Source organism: Helianthus annuus, chromosome 7 (assembly GCF_002127325.2).
Source record: "Helianthus annuus cultivar XRQ/B chromosome 7, HanXRQr2.0-SUNRISE, whole genome shotgun sequence".
Taxonomy (NCBI): Eukaryota; Viridiplantae; Streptophyta; class Magnoliopsida; order Asterales; family Asteraceae; genus Helianthus; species Helianthus annuus.
Genome location: NC_035439.2, coordinates 140,877,144 through 140,886,905, shown reverse-complemented (window position 1 = coordinate 140,886,905; position 9,762 = coordinate 140,877,144). Strand labels below are relative to the sequence as shown.

Here is a 9,762-nt window from a genome sequence, read left to right as displayed (position 1 = left end):
CTAAAAGATTAAACTAAACTAAGGATAGTTCGCGGAATGCCTCCGTGGTGCGCCACGTTTATAAGGGTCCTTGGCTAGACCCAAAGTGAGGTTATATGTTTTCTGAGCGGGATGTTTTGCATCCCATGTTGCACCGTCGGAGAGCATCATCCAAGCTTGAATCAATAACCTTCATGTAATTGACCGGGTCATCGTCCTCTACTCTCTTCCCGACCCCAAACTTCACTTCCTTATCCCCATACTTCAAACTGAGTGTTCCGTCATTCATGTCTACCACTGCTTGTGCGGTGGCTAGAAATGGCCTCCCTAGTATGAGGGGGACTTCGGTGTCTTCTTCCATATCTAGTATGACAAAGTCGGCCGGGTAGACGAAATTATCGACTTTGACCAATAGATTTTCAGCGACACCTTGCGGGTATTTGACGGACCTGTCGGCAAGTTGTATACTTATCTTGGTAAGGCTCGTTTTTCCTAGGTCGTGTCGTTTGAACATTGATGCGGGCATGAGGTTAATGCTAGCCCCAAGGTCGGCTAGTGCATTACGAATGGGGGATTCCCCGATCGAGCAAGGAATTGTGAAGCTTCCAGGATCAATCTTCTTTTGTGGAAGTTTGTTGAGTACGAGGGCGGAGCATTCTTCGCCTAAGTTAACTAATTGCAATGATTCAATTTTCCTTTTATAAGTGAGGAAGTCCCTCATGAATTTCGAGTATTTAGGCATTTGAGTTAGGAATTCGATAAAAGGAATATTAACATGCAATTGTTTTAGTAGACTTTCGAATTTTGCGAATTGCTCATTGGTTTTTTGACGAATTAACCTACCAGGGTACGGAACCGGAGGAGCCTTGGTGGGCTCTTGAAGTAGAGGAGAAGCCTTCTCTTGTTGGGGCGGAGTTGTGTTCCCTCAGTTGGCGGTGGTGGAGCTTCTTCGGGACCCACGGTACGGTTTCTTAATGTTATGATATGGACTTGTGCTTTTGGGTTTGTTTCGGTATTACTTAGTAACGCGCCTTGTGGTCTCTTGGAGAAATTTTGAGCTAATTGATTTATTTGGTTTTCAATGTTTTGTATACTAGCTTGTTGATTTCTAAAATTCGATTCCAATTGTTGAAATCGATCCGAGTTTTTCTTTTCAGTGTCGGAGATGAGGCGAGATACAGTATCTTCAAGCCTCTCTCGTCCACCTTGTTGTTGAGGGAAATTTTGTGACTCATTTCTTGGTTGTTGAAAGTTTGTTCGTTGGTTTGGGTTTTGTTGGTTACTACTATTGTCGGGCTCTCTCCAACCAAGGTTAGGGTGGTTACGCCATCCTTGGTTGTAGGTACCCGTTGGAGGACCCGACGGCCTAGGTCTATTATCAATGTAGTTTACCGATTCTGGTTGATCATCTGTTTCTTTCATACAACTCCAATTTTCATGTGGCCCACCACACCCTTCACAAGCCAAAACTGAGACCGTTTTGCCATTTCTAACTTTTTAATTTTTGAAGAAAGGGCCTCGATTTGGGCTTGTAAAGAAGTGCTTTCATCAACCTTATGGGCGCCCGGGGCAATAGATTTATTACCTCGGGGAGTGTGCCACTGAAAATTGTTTTGAGCAATTTCCTCAATTTGATTGTATATTTCATGTGGGCGGCGATTACCTAAAAGTCCCCCGGAGCTAGAGTCAAGTGTTTGTCTCGTGTGTGGCAACAACCCATTATAGAAAGTGGATACTTATTGCCATATCGCAAGACCGTGATGAGGACACTTTCGCAATAGCTCCTTGAACCTTTCCCAAGTTTCATATAAGGATTCCCCATCCTCTTGTGAATATGTATTAATTTCAGTCATTAATTTAGCCGTTTTAGCAGGAGGGAAATACTTATATAGAAACTTTTGGGCTAGTTCATCCCAGGTGTTTACCGAACCAACTGGGAGGGCGTTGAGCCAAGCTTTCGCTCGGTCTTTTAGTGAAAATGGAAACATTCAAAGGCGGATTGCGTCATTTGATGCTCCATTGATCCGAAAGGTATCACATATTTCTAAGAAATTAGTAATATGTATGGGGATCCTCGTCCGCAAGCCCATGGAAGGTTGCGGAGTTTTGAAGCATTTGTATCAAATGTGGCCGAAGTTCGAAGTTGTTAGCTTCAACATTCGGTGCATTGATAGCGGCGCCGAGATTACCTACGGTGGGTCGTAGGTAATCCATGAGGGTACGTTGGTCCGCCATTGGAAGTGGATCCCCTGAAACCTTCTCTTGGTTTTTAGCTTTAAGTCTTTTTCTGAGAAAGCGTTCGGGTTCTTCTAAAGGTTCTTTTATGTCTCTACTAGAACTGGAGCACATACACTACGTGGAAAGTTCGGATGTGGTGTCTGGTTCCAAGTCCTGCAATAGAAAACAGAAAAGAATGTTGGTCAGAAGGTTCACCACGGCCCCGTGCTCAGTGAACACGGCCCGTGGTCGGAGATACAGCGATTGTTTTCTGGATCCCTGTTACTGGAAAGTTGGACACGGCCCCGTGTTGCACCGACACAGCCCCGTGCTCAGCTCTCTGTAACTCGGAAAATAAAAACTGCCAGTGACACTGCTGGGCATGGCCCGTGTCTGACCAGGCACGGATCGTGCTGAGCTCTCAAGGCCCTTAAGGATTACCTATCATGAGCTCCAGCCTTAACGGAACCAGAAAAAGGGGATATATTATCCTTATATTTGGCAGTTTCTTCTAAGGCAGTAAGTGCAGTCCTTGTTAAGGATCATGAAGGTACTCAACATCCTGTGTATTATGTAAGTAAAAGTTTGCTTGATGCTGAATCCAGGTATTCTCATTTAGAAAAACTCATCCTTGCTTTAATCATGGCATCTACGAAATTACGCCATTATTTTGAAACTCATGCTATTATTGTCAAGACTAACTTTCCTATTAAGAATGTCCTCAGAAAACCTGAAATGTCAGGAAGGATGGCAAAGTGGGCAGTTAAACTTAGTGCTTATGATATCAGATACGAGCCAAGAACTGCCATCAAATCCCAAGCCTTAGCTGACTTTGTGGCTGATTTCAGTAGTGATCTACAAAGGGAAGCTGAATTAGAAGTTCAACAGCTTGAACTAACTAAGGATCCTTGGATACTCTTCACAGATGGGGCTTCAAATATCAAAGGAACTGGACTAGACATACTACTAAAATCGCCACAGGGAGACATAATACCCCACTAAATTGCTTGTGAGTTTCAAACTACTAATAATAAGGCTGAGTATGAAGCCTTAATAGCTGGTTTACAAATTGCTAAGCACATGAGGATCATGTATCTTGAGGTACATGTAGATTCATTGTTAATCATTAACCACTTTAATAGTTCTTATGCTATTAAAGGTGAAAGACTAATCAAATATCTAGAGATAGTCAAGAAATTGGCAGACTCTTTTGCTTCTTTTAGTTTGACACAGGTACCCAGGGAAGAAAATGCAGAAGCTGATGCTTTAGCCAACCTTGGATCATCATTGAAGATTCCGGAGGATATTAGGATACCAATTATCCATATCTTAACTCCTGCTATTGAGGATCACACAGCTATGGAGATTGTGGAGAATTCTGCAATCGTACCTAGTGATGGTGCACAATCACATTCAGGATCCTGGATCCTTCCAATCATGAGATATATACAACATGGAGAGATCCTACTGGAGAAATCCTAGAGCTTTCAAAGTCAATGTATCTGAATTTACAATACTAAATAACATGTTATATAAACGATCTCTTGCAGGTCCATATCTAAGGTGCATCGAGGATACAGAAATCCAAGACGTTCTGAAGGATTTTCATGAAGGAGATTGTGGAAACCACACTGGGGGCAGAGCACTGTTCTCAAGGATCCTTAGAACAGGATACTATTGGCCTACTATGAAGAAGGATGCTGTGGATTATGCAAAGAAATGTGATGCTTGTCAGAGACATAGCAATATCCTTCATCAACCAGCGGAGTTCCTGCAGCCTATATCCTCTTCTTGGCCATTTATGAGATGGGGAATGGATATAGTTGGCAAACTTCCCAAAGCACCAGGAGGAAAAGTGTTTATGCTTGCTATGACTGATTACTTTTCCAAATGGATAGAAGCTAAAGCCTTTGCACAAGTCAGAGAAAAGGAAGTGATATCCTTTATTAAAAGAAACATCATTACTAGATTTGGCATACCTTCTGAAATTCTTTGTGATAATGGATCCCAATTTATTGGGAGTAGAACTACAAACTTTTGTGACAGCTGGGGGATTAAGATGATAACATCAACACCAATCCACCCACAAGCTAATGGTCAAGCAGAATCATCTAACAAGATCATCATCAACAACTTGAAGAAGAAGCTTGGATCCAAGAAAGGGAAATGGGCAGAAGAACTACCTTATGTGTTATGGGCTGATAAAACAACTCCCAAGAATGCTACTGGGCAGACTCCATTTTCCTTAGTATTTGGGGCAGAATCCGTGATCCCTACAGAGATGGTAGTCCCTACTGCAAGAACAAGCATCCGTGATCCTGAAAGAAATGCCGAGAACTTGATTCAAGATTTGGATACCATAGAAGAGCTCAGGGATTTAGCAAGGATAAGGTTGGCTAGCTATAAACAAAGGATGGCTGAAGCTTATAAAAAAATGTCAGGATCAGAAAGTTTCAAGTTAGTTGATGTGCGTGAAGTGTGTTATTATTTTAGGTATATATTTTAAGCCCTTTTTACACTTTTTAGCCAAGTTTTAAATTTATAAAACACGATATTTACTAACACTAAACACACATATGGGCAAGTGCACCCATCGTGGACGTAGTATAGTGTTGGTAAGATACCGAGGTCGTCCAAGGACACAAGAGCTTTTAGTACCGGTTTATCCTCAACGTCTAATCAATCAAAATGTTAGAAAAATATTTTTTAAACTAAGAAAATAAAACTAACTAAAATGCTGAAAAATAAAAATAAAAATAAAATAAAACAGATAGACAAGATGAACCACTTGGATCCAACTCGTGTGTAGTGTAACCTTTGATTATTTTCGCACTTTTGCACTTGTTTAAGAGATTATCTTAGTTATTGTAGTAGGCCCCTCTTTTGAAGGCGACGTTACCCTCAACCCAGTAGTTTGAGTCAGCAAGGATACAATCCTAAAGGGTATTGAAAGATAATTAATTAGTTATTAATGCATAATGTGGTAGGCCCCTCTTTTGAAGGCGATGTTACCCTCGGCTAAGTAGTCTGAGTCAGCAGGGATACAGTCCTAAGTAGTCGGGTTAAAGTTTTAATAGTAGTTTAACTTATGAGGGGATCAAAGAGTTTGGACCCCCGCCATCCAATATCTTTGGGTATTGAAGGAGGTCCTACTAAATTTGACCCAGGTCCTTTGCAGGATCTATACACTGAACAATGGCAAGACTCTTACCAAACCATTCCCTTAACCCCCGACCAGGTAGCCAACATACCTCCATATAGACCGTGGAGATATGAATGGTGAAAATCTTTTATTTTATATAGACAGTAAAATAATGCCAAGACACCACGGACAAACGATAAGGAAGAATCACCTTCAACATAAGAAACTAGTAATTAAAGTCATTAATACAAAACCAATTAAAAAGTGCAAAAGATTAAAAGTAAAAAGTATTACACTAAACACTTGTCTTCACCAAGTGATGTAAGAGACTTAGGCAAACATGGCCTTTGATTGTCAAGAACTCTTACGATCAATCTTGGATCCCGAGATGACTCACACACTCTATGATGGACAATGGATGATGGTGGTGGATGATGGTGTTATGGTGGTGGTGGGTGGTCGGTGAAGTGTGAGAGAGGTGGTTTGCCAAGGGATGAGTTGCAAGAGCTCCAAACACTCCTATTTATAGGCTTAACAGAAGCTCGGGCATGGCCCCGTGTCCGCTGGGCACGGCCCCGTGTCCATCTGACTCTCTCTCTTCATTAATTGTAATTCGCAATTACAATAAATGCGCCTGCAGGAAGTTGACCACGCCCCCGTGTCTGCTAGGCACGGCCCCGTGGTGGGCAACAGAAGCTTCTATGAGTTTGTCTTTTCTGCTGACACTTGGGCACGGCCCCGTGCTCACTGAGCACGGGGCGTGTTTAGTCTTCTGTCTTCTTTGTTTTGCTTGGGAAGATGCTGTCGGGAGGTCGGGTATGCCACTTTTGTTCCTTTTCTTATATTTATGTTAGATTTAACTGTCTTTTTGCTACTTTTGTTCATTTTGAGCTCATTTAATCCTGAAAATACAAAAGGAAGACAAAAACGCACTTTTTCCAACATTAGTACTAAAAAAGGGTTACTTTTATGCCACAATTGATGTAATTTATATGTTGCATTTTGTGCACATCATTGGTGACATGGTGTTGAGGAAAGCATTCCAAAATACCACAAATCCTGCTGATGGAAAGTTAGCACCAAAGTAGGAAGGCCCCTATCTTATTGAAGCTGAGGCAGGAAAGGGGGCATACCGTTTATTAACAATGGAAGGTGATTTATTACCAAGAGCTTGGAATGTTGTCCATCTAAAGAGATACTTCATGTAAGAAGGATCCAGGATCCTTGGTCGTCTTCATATCTGGTACACATAAAGGATCCTTAGAGGATATATGATCCTCATTCTGGTAATGATTTGATTTTTCTTTATCTCATCCATTAATTTATTTGATTACAAGGAGGAGGATCCAGGATCCTTTATCCTTTTTCACTAAGTTATGAGTTTTGCAGAAGTTGGTGGATCTTTGACAAAGGATCAAGTATCCACTGAAGTTTCCTAAGTCTTTAGGTTTATCCCCGGTTTTTGGGCTTGTTCCCAGTTTAAGGTATCTATTACCTTCTACGAATCAGGTTCTTACACCTTCGCCAGTTGCGCACGATTATCCTAGTGCAGCTAAAGGCAATTGGACCAGTACCCGCTTTAGGGGCTGACAATTTCATTGTACTGGCTGTATTTAGGATCCTAAGTATAATGGTAGACGTACCATTCCTAAGGTTTCTAATGTTTTCACGTTAGCTAAGGTTTTGGCATCTTCATGTCACTAAGTTTAGATAGTCGCCAGTATGGGCCATACTCCAGCTTACACAAGATCCTTTGGGCTTGTCCCCAGTTTTTGGGCTTGTCCCCAGTTTATTGGGCTTGTCCCCAGATTGTTGGGCTTGTCCCCAGATGCTAACTCTTTCTTTTACAGTTGGCTTAGTCCCAAGTTATGTCTCATTTCAGGTTTCCAAATCTAAACAGTTAAGGATCCTGGATCCTAACTTTCTACAAGGTTTTGTCTTTTGATTGTTACAATTGTATGTGTTAAGGATATATGATCCTAACTTGGATTCTCTGGTATGATCCTTATTTACTTTAACTTTATTCTTGGTTCATCAGTGTTACCCTTATTCTTTGACAAAAGGACATATGATCCTAAAATTGTCTCACTTTTCAAACTTTTTGATTAAAGAATATTTGATCCTTGATCATATCCTAAACTTTTTTACATAAACTGATTTTTATACTTTCATCAATGTTATGGGTGGTTTTCTGAACATATATCCTGGATAATATTCTGACTCTATTACTTTTGATTGTGATCAGGATACCGGATCAGGATATTGGTAACATCCTGATGCAGTATCCTGATAATAACTAATTAGTTCACGTGCAGATTAACAAGGCAAGCTTATAACGTTCGAGTGGACCAGATCTCCCAAAGACTCAGACTAATAAGTTGAAATGGGGATGTTGAAGCCGGAAGAAGGGAATATTCGCAGCATCCCGGTTTATAGGATAGTTTGTTGTTTTCATTTCACTATAAAAGGGAATGATAGGATCAGATAGAACACACAATCTTTTCACACAGTCTTGCTCTCTACTAACTGCAATCACTCACAAACACTCACACTTGTACTCGAATCTCATTGTAACACTTAGTTGATCCGTATCATGTCCTGCACTGTATCCTGATATTTAAAGTAATAAGAAGAAGAAGGCAGCTGCGATTGTCAGCTCCTGAGGTATTGTGCCGGCGATCTAGATTGATCAAGGGCTTTCCTCGTACATCCCGTTTCACCCTTTACCTTTTTTGCTCATTGTTTGATTATAGGTATAGCTCGATGTCCTAAGCTATATCCTGAAAACTGTTTTTGTTAACAACTTGATCAGCATATTTTCCACGAATACTTCTAGCACACTACCTCATTTAACTAATTTAATCACTTAATTACTTAGGTAACTTTTTGACCAAAACAATCAATAACTTGTAAATTCTTAAATTGTACAATAACAATTGACAAGTAAATGTATGCAAAATGAACAACACCAAGATAGCCAAAAGTTAAAAGTTTTATTTATTTATCAAAGTTAACCCTCTAAAAGGTTGTCAAAATTGCCTACCCAAACATCTACAAGCAATACGTGGCCCGTCCGCTTGGGTAGGCAAAGGGTGTCCATATTCATAAGGTTCATTGAGTGTAGGAAATCAAAAGATGAGGGGCATCAAAGGCTTCCTCCTCCACAAACAGAAGGACCCATCCACCTTTGCTACCCCCTATTATCCAAGGATCAGTGATCCTTAACCCTAACAACTATTGTTCAAATTATTACAAACCATTGTTCAAAACATCACCAAAAAACTATTAAACCATAAAAATGGGCTCCGGCCACGTCTAGAATTTTCAATCATCGCCCATTTGTGCAGCCTAAACCTTCACTGCATCCTCCACCTCTTCTTCACCACCTTTGCCACTCCCACCAGCTACCTCTGCCTCAGGATCCTTCGCTTCTCTGCCACCACCTTCGAGAGCTAGCACCTCCTCAGGTTCATCTTCTTCCCCAAGCTCCACAAGCCTTTTCTTCCAAGCCTCCACGTCCCAGCCGGACTGGTCAAAGGCAAGATCCTCAGCCTCTTTAGCCATCTGCAGCTTGATCTTCAACATAGCGATAACAGCGGACAGTTTGGCTCCATCCACGATCTCAATCCTCTCTTTTTGGGCCGTTATCTGAGTAAGAAGCAGCTCCTTTTGCAGAGCATTGATGTCCTTTTCCAGAGAAGAGATCTTTTTGTCCTTGGCAAGGAAAATCTGCTGGAAGTCCAGATTTTTCTGCTCGGCTTCTACCAGATGTTGATCAAGGAGGATCTGAACCTCAGCAAATTTCTGCACAAAGAAAGTTAACAATAAAGATCCTTTAACCTCAGTAAGAAAAGCTCGGACTTCAGGATACAGGATCCTTACCTCATAGACGTATTCATGAAGCTGACGTTCCATGAGAGGGAGGCCTTCAATGGGTTCAACAGTTTTCCTCTTCTTGGCATCCTTTCCCCTGGTGCTCATGCCTTTAGGCTCAGGTTTGCTTGAGCTTGTGGCAAGCTCTTTCTTTAGGGACTTTGGGGATGCAATATCTTGAAGATCGACGACGCTAAACCTGGAGACAGACTTAGAAGACTTGCCGGCACCTACAAGTACAAAACCCAGATAAGTATTCATATCCTTATTTTATTAAATATTTTTATACATGAAAATGGATACTTACTTAACATAGTGTGGGAGGTGGATGAAATTTCTTCTGGATCTTGTGCTTTTGGGGGGAATGTCCTGATTGCAGGTTCAAGCTTCCAGAAAGCTTTTATCCTTTCTTCTGTGGCAGGTGATACTTGAATGTGAGATAGGGTGATAGTTGCATAAACAAAATAGAAAAAAAGGATCAGTTATCCTCGATGAAAGAAGAATTCTTACCATTATCCTGACCTAAGGATCCTATATCCTACCATCGGTGT

At 41.2% G+C, this 9,762-nt stretch overlaps 1 non-coding gene across 1 annotated transcript; it reads left to right on the top strand.

The window, feature by feature from the left end:
- The first annotated feature begins 1,731 nt into the window (after window positions 1-1,731).
- LOC118480846 lies at window positions 1,732-1,838 on the top strand. The gene has a single exon (XR_004863827.1). It is a non-coding gene; the product is annotated as a small nucleolar RNA R71 (small nucleolar RNA).
- The last annotated feature ends 7,924 nt before the right edge of the window (window positions 1,839-9,762 follow it).